This window comes from Nuphar pumila, chromosome 10, assembly GCF_984573655.1.
Source record: "Nuphar pumila chromosome 10, dmNupPumi1.hap1.1, whole genome shotgun sequence".
Taxonomy (NCBI): Eukaryota; Viridiplantae; Streptophyta; class Magnoliopsida; order Nymphaeales; family Nymphaeaceae; genus Nuphar; species Nuphar pumila.
Window position 1 is genome coordinate 39111658 of NC_143258.1, and position 14519 is coordinate 39126176.

Sequence of the window (14519 nt, forward strand, 5' to 3'; positions counted from 1 at the left end):
CCTGCCACGTACCAAGGGCCATAGTCCAAAGTATATCGACAGGCGCTCAAGGATGTTGGAAAACATGAGCCTAGAACTAGAGAAATTCTTTTATGCCATGTACATCGAGCCTCGACTTGAGTATAACGACATAACATGATTGGACACAGATGATCTGAGCCTTAGAGTTAGGATTAGGGGCCTACAACTATTTTAAAATTTGTGCATCTAGAGTGAGCTTTTTAGGGAATGTTGTATGTGCATACTTGTTCGTACAAGATGTCATTGAATGTACTTTGGTTATGTCTCTTTATTCTCTTTATTTTCTCATATTTTTCATAATTTTTCTAAAAATACTGGATGATTTTCAAAATACCCTATTTTTTTATTTTCTAGCATTCCCTTTTATTTTATCAAACCCTGGACGATTTTCCCAAATCATCTATTTTCTTTAAAACTCTTGGTGATTTCCTATCCTTCCGTTCCTCTGGATCTTGAATTTTCAGCTTTATTTTTATCCTGCTTGCAACTTTTTCAAAAAAATCGCACATACTCTTAAAGTTTTGTCCTTATCTCTTCTTTATTTTTCAGTCTATTTTGATGGCATCTAGTCAGCTTGATTGAGTCTTTTCTGAGAACCATATCTCCTATGAGGTGCGGCAAGGTCTCTTCTATCATCGAACTCAGATCACCGGACCTTTCATTCCCTGATGGTACTATTCTTTGCTCAAGAACTTCTCTCATATGTTCTCGGACCATCTGAGTGACTGCGGATTGGAACTGACATCAGCAGTGGGAGAACAGATCGCCAATGGCAATTTGATTCAAGCCTTAGCAGAGTGGTAGAATCTGCACATCTGTACCTTCTGGTTTCTATGGGGAGAGATGACTCTACTACTGGACAAATTTTCAGATATTATGGGTCTACCTGAGCCAACTAGTCAGCCAGAGGATCCGATAGAATAGTAGTTTCTGATCAACGTCAAGGGACTTGACTCTCGAGGCGCTCTAGCCTGGATGACTGGACGCAAATCTTGGCCACTGATAGAGGCATATGAGATCCAATATGTTGACTTGTTTGAGTTATACCAACACTATGGAGCATTTAAAGAAGTTGACTCCTTATCCCAAGTAGCGTGAGAAAGGATTCAACATGCAATGATCTTGTGTATCGTAGGGCTAGCCTTCTTCCAGGACGGACAAAACTATACAGATATCAGAATAGTACAACTTTTGAGAAGATGAGAAAATCGACAGACCAATCATCTATCTATCGCCATGGCCACACTTGCCTTCTTATACCATAGATTGACCTGTTTCGTGCTTAAAGATTCTATCTTAGTAGAAGGGCGCATCTATGCGCTACAGTCTTGGTTCCTTTGGTAAGTGTCATCTCGCACCAACTCATTCAAATATAATAGCAAGAAGTCACTACCTACTTCTTGGTATAAATTTTTGATCGAGAACCTTCATGAAGAGAAAATCGTGTGGGACTACTTCGACCGTTAGGAGTCACTCCCTCGATACACCTATGTATATGGCAAAAGATTCAAGTTACTCAGACCTTTCTTTTCCGTTTATTACCAACCAAAGCGATATGTCAGACAATTCTCACAGAGACAGAAGCGCATTGAAGCTCGATTATTGTCAGGCATTGTGCCATAATTTGATCTAAAGTCTACTCAGTGGTCTGGAACATACCATTATGCCAAGCATAGTTGTGATTCTTTTGTTACCCTCACTCTTTTTCCTGGTCTTCGAGTGTCTTCTGATTACCATGAGTGGTGGCAAATTGTTTGTCTGCCCCCTCTTTCTCAAGTTTATTATTAATAAAATTATTTTTCTCGAGCATTTCTCATTCTATTATGGTTTTATGACCTCGCCTAGGTAACAAGGCATATTTTAGTTGTTTATCTCTTTTATAAAGAATATCAATGCAATTGTTATGATTCCAGCGACAACCCGATCTATGGTAATGGGATATATTTCAAATTGTTAACCTAACTCTCATCAAATATTTTTCCCCTATTTGTCGTGTCCTAAAAACTATTCTTCAAATCTAATTGCCCATTTTATTCTATAGAGAGCATTTGCAATCCTACATGGTTCAGACAAGGTCCGACAAGAAAACCACATCCATCAAGCATATTGATCAGTCATCTGCATCTGAACAAGAAATGTCATCTCCGCGATCTCCCAGGGGTCAGAGCCAGCAGTACAATGATGATGTTGATCCTCAGATGTATGCTTTATTCAAGAAGATGATGAAAAAGATGTTGACTCAGCAAACAGGGGCTAGTTCAGGCAAAGCCAAGAAAAAGGCTAAGGGTCGGGTAATGAAAAAGCATATTAAGATCTCAAAAAAGCAGAATCACCACGAAGATACCCCTGACGAAGCTGAATCAATGGGTGACACCGATGAAGAGTATAAGATTCAACATGCACTTTGAAAGTCAACTCAGGGGCAAGGGTGGGCCTATAAGTCCAAGGATCAGTCTGTTAATGACTCTGATAAGCCATAGCTCAAAGACGTGGTCAAAATGGTCAAGGATCTGCATGCCCATGACTAGGGAAAGAAGGTCTTCACAAGTGAAGACTGTTATGATGGTTTAGACAGAGATGGCAGTCTCGATAATTTCCCCAAGAAGTTTATCAAGTTTGATGGTTCTGGCAACCCTAAAGTGCATCTCGCCATGTTTTTCGCTGAATGTGCCAAGTTCAAGAGAGACAACCGGGCTCTGTTCCTTTGTTTTCCTCGCAGTCTGAAGGGAACAACAGCTAAGTGGTATTCATAACACATTAATCTCTTTGAGTTGAAGAAATTTGACAAGGTGGTCAATCTGTTTATGGAGCGGTTCCTATTTAACACAGAGGTGCTACCAACCCTCAGTCATCTCTGCAGCGTCAAGCAGAAGGAAAATGAGAAGGCTCGGGATTTCATTCACAGGTGGAGGTCTGCCTGTAATAAAATGAGGGATTCAATATCAGAAGGACACGCATTGTCGCTAATCCTGAATATTTTTTCATAACCCCTAATGGGCCTGATTTCCACCTCTCCATCAAAGACCTTTATTGAATTGACAGAGCGAGCTGAATGGCTTGAGCTGGGCATGAAAATAGAGTATATGAGGGCATCACCCTCACCAAGAACAACAACCAACAAGAGTAAAAGAAGAAGTCTCATTTCACTTACTCCACTGATGCGAGTCGTGGCAAGAATCATCGTAAGAATGAGGAAAAATCATTCAGTTATGCAGGCTCAAATCCTAGCAAGAATGAGCCGAAGGGTAAATCATTCCCACAGAACAACAAGCCACCTCTGCCAGCCAATGAACATGCACCGAAATCACAACAAAAGGTGAAGCATGAAGGGTGGAGCTATAACCATAAATTCACCCCTTGGATCAATCACTTGAAACAATGCTCGAATATATGCTTACCAGTGAGATGATCAAGCTTTCAAAGGTAGCCGATCCACCCATTGTCATGAAAAAATGAAAGACAGATTTTGTAAGTTTCACCGGACAGTGAGGCATGACACTGAGAACTGCTTCATTATAAAAAACATAATTCAAGATTACATTGACAAGAACCTTTTAATAGAAGGTGGCGACGATGAAAAGATGACTATCTTAAATCATCCCTTCCTTCAGCACTCGACAACAGTGATATCTGACTATCCATTTCAGCCACATAATCATATTCAGTCTTGTCCCAAGGATGATATCCATGTTCAACATTAGGTCCTGGTGCTATAGTGGGCCCAATCCAGTGCCCAAAAGATGGACCTCGTCTCAGCTTTCAGTAAGCCGAATGTCTCAAGGGAGCCTGCCAAGGCATCCCCTGAAGTGGCCAGAAGGATTCCAAGATTTCCTAAGTGTTTCATCAAGACTATTCAAGATAGGGACAGATAGTCAAAGAAAACACCAATTCAGTCCAGCAATCAGTCACTGCTCTTTCAAATGTATCAATCCTCGAGTTGGCGCATGCCTCTTCTGAGCACCAGCAGGTCTTAGATGATTTGTTGCAGAAAATCAAAGTAAAACTGAGCACAACTCCCGAAGACATGGCCTAGATGATCGTCAATCAGACCATGACCAACTCTCTGATCACTTTTTCAGGCGAGGATCTGCCTAAGCCTCATGCATTCCACAATAATGTATTATATATTGTGGTGCGGACCAGGAGAATGATTGTCCCCCACGTACTCATTGATAGAGGTAGTAGCCTTAACATTTGTTCGGAGATGACTATTAAAGCTTTGAGGTTAAAGGAAGAAGAATATCTCCCTGATCCCATCACTATTTACGGTTTTGACAACCATGGACAGACCTCTAAGGGAAAGATTTTTCTAGAAATATTCATCAATTATTCGGTCCATACAGTTCTTTTTCATGTCGTCAATGTGCCACCAACATATAATCTTTTATTGGGACGAACATAGATTGATAATGAAAATACAGTACTGTCTACCCTTTATCAGTGTATTAAATGGTCGAAAGGTGGCATGATCACCACGATCTTGGGAGAAGATCCAGAAGAAAGGCTGCCACAACCTATGATTCTCAGGCCAACCTACACAACATATATCCCTATCATCAGGAAAAGTGATGAGGTCATTCTTAGTGAAAGCCTCAAAATCTTAAAGCTCGAGGAAGCACAATCGACAGAGCATACCGCAACAATGGTCCAATGGCAAGGACCATATTTTTTTTAAGATCAGAGGTCGTCTTGATTACAATACTCTCAAAGATCATCCTTTATTCCCGCAATTCATAAAAGCCAAGAAAGGATTTAAACTTTTATTGAAGCATGGTTATCAACCTTTCAAAGGCTTGGGCAAGAATGAAGATGACCAGCTAGAGCCAGTAATCACTGATCATTACCCACGCAAAGCAGGATTGGGATTCACAGGAAGGAGATATCATAAGAATACTCTTCTTCGTCAAGGGGATCCATTAAAAGCATCTGCCATCATTCTTTTTTTTTACTTCATTTCTTTGATTTTTGCATTTTGTAGAGACGATGTCCCATCTCATTTCATTTCCTTTAATGTTATTATTTTATTCAAGTCTCCAATAAAGTTATCGAATTTTCTCATCTATCTGGATGCCATCCTTCTCTTCTTTCCCTACAATTTATCTTTGAAATTCGTTGTTATTATTTTCTCTACTTTGCGCAATTTGTTTTATAATGGACAAATTTCTCTAAATATTGTTCCTTTCCCAAAATTTTAGAATGTCTTCCCAATCAATAAGGAGACTAGTCGTCAATCCTTCAATTGTGTCAAAGCCCACAAAGATCTATCAGATCAAGGCAAGAACATAAGACATTATGACAACAAAGCAGTCAGAAAAACTCACAGAATTTGATTCATCTCTTCAAGAATTGCCAAAATTCACAACAATTCAGAAGCAAGATGAGCCATTGTCCCTAGTTCAGGATCCAACTCAAGACATCAATATTGGTTCAGAGGATAGTCTGAAGATTCTCAAGATTGGTACCAGTCCGAGCATAGATGAGAAGGAAAGACTCATCGACTTTCTCAAGCAATATCAAGATGTGTTCACATGGACTTACAAGGATATGCTGGGTTTAGATCTCAATTTGGTTGAACATCGCCTCGTTTTAAAGCCGTATGTCAAACTGGTTAAGCAAAAGTTGAGAAAAATGGATCCTTGAATCGAGCAACAGGTCAAGAAAGGACTTAAAGATTTGCTCAAAGTTGCGTTCATTCGAGCAATTGATTGTCCAGATTGGTTAGCAAACATTGTAGCAGTTCCCAAGAAGAACAATAAAGTTTGAATTTGTATTGACTTTTGTGATCTCAACAAAGCTACTCCAAAGGATGACTATCTACTTCCCAACATCGATCTCTTGATCGACAACACGAATGGTCATGCCATGTTCTCCTTTATGGATGGATATTCCAGATATAATCAGATCAAGTTGGCCACTCATGACCAGTCCAAGACGTCCTTCACCACATCGTGGGGCACTTTCTGTTACACAGTCATGCCATTTGGGCTTAAGAATGCTGGGGCAACTTATCAGCGTGCAATGACAGTCATTTTTCATGACCAGATGCATAAGATTATGGATGCATATGTCGATGATATCCTGGTCAAATCCAAGGTAGAAGAAGACAACATTGATGCTCTTGGTCAAGTCTTCAAGCGACTCATTTTATTCAAGTTAAGGCTGAATCCTCATAAATGTGTTTTCGGGGTAGAGTCAAGCAAGTTACTTGGTTTCATGGCCAGCAAAAGGGGGATAGAAGTAGATCCCGCTAAGGCAAAGGCTATCATTAAAATGCCACCTCCGACCAATCTTAAAGAATTTTGTAGTCTTCAAGGACGTATGCAGTCAATTCGACGATTCATATCCAATTTGGCTATGAGGTATGAACCTTTCAATCATCTACTCAGAAAAGGAGTGAAGTTCGAATGGAAACCAGAGTGTCAGCAGTCGTTCGAACGCATTAAGAAGTATCTTCTCAATCCTTCTGTTCTGGACCTGCCAGAATTAGGAAAACCTCTTTTGTTATATGTCTCGGTCAATTAAATCGCTTGTGGTAGATTCTTGGCACAATATGAAGAAGGTAGTCGGATAGAGCATTTCATTTACTATGTGAGTAAGACCTTCATTGATTACGAGAAAAAGTATTCCTAGATAGAGAAGGCATGCCTAGCACTGGTCATGTGTCAAAAATTGAGACATTACTTGTTAGCATCAGAAGTTAAGATTTTGTCAAAGCTTAATCCTCTCAAGTATATTCTTGAACAACCATTTCTTAGTGGGCGGATCACCAAGTGACAAGTTTTGTTAATGCAATATGACTTAGAGTATGTCTCTCAGAAGTCAATCAAAGGTCAAGCCATCACTAACCAGCTAACCGATTTTCCTTTGTCAGAAGATGTAAAGGTCGGTGATGATTTCCTTGATGAGCGCATCCATAACATTCATAAGTCTTCAATTTGAAGTTTATTCTCCAATGGTTCCAAGAACATGGCCAACATAGGGATCAAAATCTTATTGATCGCACCTGAGAAGAAGATGATTCCCTTCTCCCTCAAACTTGATTTTCAATACACTCATAACATGGTCGAGTATGAAGCTTTAATACAAGGTCTGAGAATTCTGCAAGATTTCAATGTCAAGAGAGTGCATGCTTTCGATGACTCATTGCTTATCATCAACCAGGTCAAAGCTGAATGGCAGGTGAAAGATCAGAAGCTACTCCCTTACCAGAAGATCGTTTTAGCCCTCATCGATAATTTTGATGAATGTTAGCTTTATCATATCAAAAGAGAATTCAATCAAATAGCTGATGGCTTGGCCACCCTAGGCTCCATTATGTCTTTTAAAGACGAGAAATCCTGTCGCTCTTTTAAAATCGGTAGACTCGATCAGCCCGCCTTCATTCCACTTATGCAAATCAATCAGGTGGAGCAAAAGAAGAAGCCTTGGTACCATGATATCTAAAATTTCATCTAAACCAGTGAGCTTCCACCAGAATTGTCAAAGAGGGAGCAGAAAGTGATTCAACATATGTCTGCTCAATACTTTATTCTTGACAATGTGTTTTATCGTCACGAATTCAGTACTGAGTATTTCAAATGCTTAGACGAAGAAGAAGCCAAGGAAGTCGTACGAGAAGCGCACGAAGGTATTTGTGGTGGCCATGTTGGTCATCAAACTCTTGTTAAGCAGATCATTCAGACAAAGTATTATTAGAAAACCATGCAACAAGACTGCTATCATTTCATAAAGAAGTGTGTTCAATGTCAGATGCACGCACCTTCCATTCATACGCCAACCACATATTAAGAATCAATCGTATCTCCATGGCTATTCTCAATGTGGGTCTTCGACGTTGTAGGCCCAATTACTCCTTCTGCTTCCAACGAACACAAATATTTCCTTGCCGCAACAGAGTACTTCACCAAGTAGGTTGAGGCTATCACTCTGCATACAGTGGAAGGCCAACATGTGGTCTCGTTCATCCACAAGAATATTCTTTATCGTTTTGGCATACCACATGACATTGTTTTAGATAATGATACTCACTTCAAGAACGAGAGAATGAAGATCTTTTGTTTGAAATTTAGAATTCATTATCATTTCTTAGCTCCTTACTATCCCCAAGGGAACGGTCAGGCGAAAGCTACAAATAAAATTCTGATTCGCATCTTGGAAAGAATCATTGAAACAGGTCGTGATTGGTATGAGAAAATCCATAATGCACTATGGGTATATCGAGCCACCATTCGAACCCCAACTAATGCAACTCCTTCAGAGCTTGTTTATGGAACCGAGGTGGTACTGCCTCTTTATGTTCAGAAACCCACTCTTAAGTTCACATCATTATTAGAGCTACCACTCGACCAGTATCAGCAACAAAGGTTGATACAACTTGATCTACTCGATGAGAGAAGACTCAAGGCTGCAGAGCACGCTCAATCTTATCGTCAGAGGATAGCTAGAAAATATGCCAAGTCAGTCATCGAAAGAAGATTTCGAGTTAACGATCTGGTCCTTAGATTTATGACTCATCTCAAGCATCGCCCACGTGGCAAATGATCACCAAACTGGGAAGGTCCCTACGTGGTCAAAGAAGCATTACCACACAATTCATATCGTTTAATTAATACAGATGGGGTAGAATTACCCGATCCTATCAATGTCCGTCATTTGAAGAAATTCTACACTTAGAAAACTTCTATTCTATCTTTTGTGTTCCTCAATAAATTTCCTTCAATAATGATCAACTATTCTTTTATTTGAACATCTTTCTCCCAGACTACACTCGGGCATCTTTTGTTATGAGACTTGCCTTTTATTTGGAATACCCTGTATGCAGACAGAATCAAATGAAATCTTTCATCATTCATTTACATCTACTTACGCTTATTTGCATTTATTTGCATCCATGCACATTTGCATCAAATTTTTACCCATTCAAGATAAGGGACAAATCCTGAAACTCCCAACAGTTGTCCAAGTCATTGTAATGGTGAAGATTGAAAGTCTCCCATCACAATCAACATGTACTTTTTCAAAACCCAGTGCTCGTGCCGATACCTTTTTCAAAACCCAGTGTTCGTGCTGGTACTTTTCCAAAATTCAGTGTTCATGTTAGCATCTTTTCAAAATCCAGTGTTTGTGCTGGTATATTTTCAAAACCTAGTGTTCGTGCTGATACTTTTTCAAAACCTAGTATTCGTGCTGGTATTTTTTTAAAACCCAATGTTTGTGCTGATACCTTTTTCAAAATTTAGTGTTCGTGCTGGTACTCTTTCAAAATCTAGTGTTCGTGCTAGTACATTCTCAAAACCCAGTGTTCGTGCTGGTACCTTTTTCAAAATCCAGTGTTTGTGCTGATACTTTTTCAAAATCCAGTGTTTGTGCTGGTACTCTTTCAAAACCCAGTGTTCATGCTGGCGCTTCTTCAAAATCTGATTTTTCATACTGGTTGCTCTTCTAAAATTCAATCCAAACACTAGTTTCACATTAGGGTTCAGGCTCAATGCCAATCTTCAGATTTGCGAGCCAAGAAATCTTTATCAAACCTTTGGGTCACTCCAGTCTATCAATCAGACCTCTGGTCACCAATTTTGTCAAAATCAATCATTTTCAGACCTTCGGATCAATCAATTTTCATCAATTGATTTTTCTCAACCCAATGTTTATTAATCAAACCTGTGGGTCGCCCATTCCATCAATTTTGTCAATCAGACTTCTGGTCATCAATTTTTATCAAGCAAACTTTTGAGTTATCAATTTTATCAAAGTCAATCATTATTTTTCAACATTCGGGTTGCATCCGCCAATCATGGTCATCCAAGATTTGACTTTCGTGTTGAACTCGTCTGCCAATTGGCTCAAAATCAATTATCAATCATTTCTCTTGCGAGGGACCCTTTCTTATAGGAAGAGTTCGAAGAAGCTCATTCTTTTCGCATGCATTTTTGTTGGTTCATTGAACCCCTTTTAAAGAGAGTTTGAAGGAACTCGTGTTTCGTGAACAGTTTGCAAAACAATTTTTTATTATCACACAAGGAACCCTATTTCTAGGGAGAGCTTCGATGAAAGCTCGTTCTCCTTATGGCCCTTAATATTTTTTGTTAGGCCATCCCGTCATCGAGGACCCTTTTTCAGGGATAGTGTGATGGACTTGCTCCTCTATGATATTTGTTTTGATCTTTATTATCGGTCACCTTTCCATAAGAGAAGCCTAGAGATAGGGAGTTTTGAAGCAAACTTTATTTCTCTTCGAAAGTTCATTTTGCAAACACCTTCTCTTCAGGGAAGAGAGGAGTATTTTTTTTTATTACCCATTCAGGTAAGGGTCAAGCCTGAGTCTCTCCTTTGGAGAAAGAAGAGAAGAATTTAGCCACGAATGTGTCATTTAGACCTCAAGCAATTTCTTTCACCAAGGATTTCAAGAATATTTTACCAATTTGTCAAGAAAAATAGTTGTTGATCTCAAAACTTTATTGCACAAAAAATTACCTCAAATTATCTTCAGTATTCCTTCCAAAAGGACAAAACTTTTGCGAAGAAAGAAGAAAATTCAGGCTTTGTATGTTGGTCAACCAAAAGGATGAAGAAAAATCCTCAGTATGACAGGCCAAGGAAAAATTCAATGATGTTGAAAAGTCATAAGTGAATTGATATTGATCATAGCTATGACACATTTTTAAAAATCATTCTTTTGGTAATAAGGCAGTGAAAACATCCTAGGTAATATAAAAGAATTCACTCAATCTCAATTTCAATATCTCTCCAATCAATAAAGCTAGAATCTACTATTTGTAAAAGGGGTCTCTCAATCACCGTCAAGATGAAGACTGATGGATGAGTCAGACCCCCGGGGCTAAAGAAGACTCAGATCATCTCAAAGTTGAAGTAGTATGTAACGTGTCCTTCCAGGAGAAAGTTCAAATCATCGTCAAGTTGAAGGCTGATGTGATAAACCTCCCACCAATCCCTAAAATATATTTGATCACTATTATCATAAAGAGATTTTCAATTCAATGAGACAATTTTATCAGTATAATTCTTGGGACTAAAGAATACGTAGATCATCTCCAAGTTGAAGGAGTGTGTGACGTGCCCTTCCAGGGAAAATTAGAACATCACCAAGTTGAAGGTTGATGTGATGAAATTCTCGCCAAATCTCAAGAGAACTTACTTTTCATGTCTTAAAAGAGCGCAAAAGATTATCAAGAGATTTATAAAGAGACAATATTATCAATTCAATTCTTGGGACCAAAGAAGACTCAGATCATCTCTAAGTTGAAGAAGTTTGTGACATGTTCTTCTAAAGAAAATCAGAACATTACCAAGTTGAAGGCTGATGCGATAAAATTCTCGCCAAATCTCAGGAAAGCTCAACTTTTATATCTTAAAAAGAGTGCAAAAAGATCATCATGGGTAAACCCCAGATATCAAACTGCCAAGAATTATCTTTATTCATGTAAAATTCTGTTATCAATAGCCTTTCATTAATTGCTTTTATGATACTGAGAACAATTTCCTTTCTTTTCATATCAAGGAAATAGATAGCTTCCTTGAAGAAACCCAACGACAATAAATTTGATTTTGATTCTGGATTCTACAAAGTTAGCCCAGCTGGAGCTAGTACTCTAGGTAGAAGAGAGAATATATTTTAAACAAATGTGCTTACATTTCAATTATTTTCATTGAACTATAATTTCTATCTTATTGACAATATTTTTAAGTTATTCCAACATGAAGTGAGAGCTTGAAGTCTATTTTGATATATTTTGGCATTGTTATTATCCCTCTTTAGGTCTTGATAACGGAAATTTTCAAGATCATTCCCTTATTGTTTTAATCTGAGCGCCTGGGCTCTCAGATTCACACACTTCCCCGTGTTCCCCACTGTCCCACCATAGACAGTTCCCGTTTAGGGTAAGGGTTAAACCTAATTTTTTTCACGAAAGGTCATCTGTTTTAAAAGTCATTCAGTCTCAACAATGAGACGCCCAAGATCAATCCCTTTTCAAACTTTAGGGATCCCCATTTTCTTCTTTTTGCAAACCCCTCTTGGATTTATTGTGCAAAATCTGAAGGTTTCATCATGGTTTCTCCTTTCGAGAATTTTGTTTTTTCGTTCAGGTCAAGGGTCAAAACCTGAACCTCGTTCTTCTGCAAGGTATTTTTTTTCCTCTCAGAATAAGGGTCAAACCTGAACCTTGTTCTTCCACTAGGTATTTTTCATCTCATCCAGGTTAAGGGCTAAGTCTGAGCCTCATTCCGATGAGGTGAATTTTCTTCTCCATTCTTTTTTTACCCATTCAGGTTAAGGGCTAAGCCTAAGCCTCATTCCGATGAGGTGAATTTTCTTTTTCATTCTATTTTCTCTCGTTCAGGTCAAGGGTCCAGCCTGAGCATCGTTCTTTCATGAGGTACCTTTCATCCTATCCAGGTTAAGGGCTAAGCCTAAGCCTCGTCTCGATGAGGTGAATTTTCTTTTCCATTCTCCATTTCATATCTGCCATTATCATCAGAACAAATTCTTTCATATCTAGTCAAATCTTCTAATTGAGGCATTTTTATAGCCTAAATTTCATGTATTTTTCTTTGCCACTAAGCTCGGTTTTCAACTGGCTTAGTAGCAAAGAGGGGCATCTGTAAACACCTCAAAATTTCCATCTTCATTCATAAGCCTTTTCCTTTGCCACTGGGACCCATTCTCTATAACCTTCAGGGAAACAATTGGTCAAATATCTGAGCCAGGGCTGTTCATAGCCCAAATTTTACAATAAATTTCAATACTTTATCTTGCAATCAAGATTTAATATCTATTTTGGCTTAATTTCAATCATCAATTCTTGCCTTGCGAACAAAAATGTTTAAATCCTTATCTCTGCCAGGGGTCCGGAATTTCAAATTCCTTATCCAGGGTTTGCCTTTTGTATCTCATTGCATATCATTTCATATCATCTCACGTCATTGTATGTCATTGCATGTGATTTCATTGCATTGCATCTCATTCTTGAGATCCAACACTCTAGTTTTTCAAAATCTTTCAATCCAGATTCGAGTTTTAAAACTTTTCTTTCAAAATCAATTCCAAATACCTGGGTTTTAAAATTAACATTTTGCCATTTGTTAACCCCCAGGATCTTATATTCTTTTATTTTAAAATATTTTCTTTACAAAATAATCTGGATTCATTTTAAAATCAATTTTTAACTAATCTTAGTTCTTAGATGAAACCCATCTAGGTGGTGTCACTTCTCGATTCCTTCATTATTCAGATTTCTTAAATTTTCAAAGTCCAATTCAGATCAGGACTCTATCTTTTTACCTTTTAAACCTTTTTGAAAATTTTATTTTGGTTTTAAATCAGAGGTAGTCTTATCCATTGTCCATTTTTGTCAATTTGACCAAAATTTCAGAGTCTCAGTCGGATTAGGACTCTTTTTTAGAGTTTCAGTCGGATCAAGACTCTATTTTTCACTTCTATTTTTATCTCTTTTCGAGAAAACCTTTGAAAACCTTTCATTTTGGTGAAAATTTTAGAGTTTCAGTTGGACTAGGACTCTGCCCCAGAGTCCTAATTAAATCAGGACTCTATCTTGATTTCATTTTTTTACTTCATTTTCACTTGTTTTCAAAAGTCTTTTTTAAAATCTGGTCATTTGCTTCTCAGAAAACCAATTTTTTTTTAGAGTTCTAGTCAAATTAGGACTCTTCCCTAGAGTCCTAGTCGGATCAAGATTCTGAACCTGACTTTAATTTTTATCTTATTTTCATCTATTTTCTAAAATTCTCACATTTGTTTTTTAGAAAACCCTAAATTTTAAGAGTTTTAGTCGAATTAGGACTCTGTCCTAGAATCGCAGTTGAATCAGGACTCTAATTCTAATTTCGGTTTTCATCTTGTTCTTACCTATTTTTGCAAAAAACACTTAAAATCTTGTCTGTTTTCAGAAAAATAAAAAATCTTAGAATTTTAGTCGAATTAGGACTCTATCTCAGAGTCCTAATCGGATCAGAACTCTGTTCTGATTTCTACTTTAACTCCCATTTCACTTGTTTTTAAAACCTTTTCGCCTGTTTCTCGAAAAAAGTCTAATTTTGTAGAGTTTCAGATAACTTAGGACTCTATTTCAAGAGTTTCAGTTGAACTAGGAATCTGACCCTAACTTCAATTTTCAGCTCATTTTATCAAATTCTGAGAAAACTTTTTAAAAATTCTTTTATTTATCTTTCAAAAATGCCAAAATTCTAGAGTTTTAGTCGAATTAGGACTCTGTCCCTAGAGTTTCGATCGGATCATAACTCTATTCTGATTTCACTGCTTGTCTCTATTTTCATTTATTTTCGAAAATCCTTTCATCTGTTTTTCAAAAAAAGCAAAATTCTAGAGTTTCAGTCCAATTATAACTCTATCCAAGAGTCCTAATCTAGTTAGGACTCCATTCTGATTTTTGTTTTTACTTCCATTTTCATTCTCTTCACTTGGTTTTCAAAAATTAGTCCATTTCGTAGAGTTTCAGTTG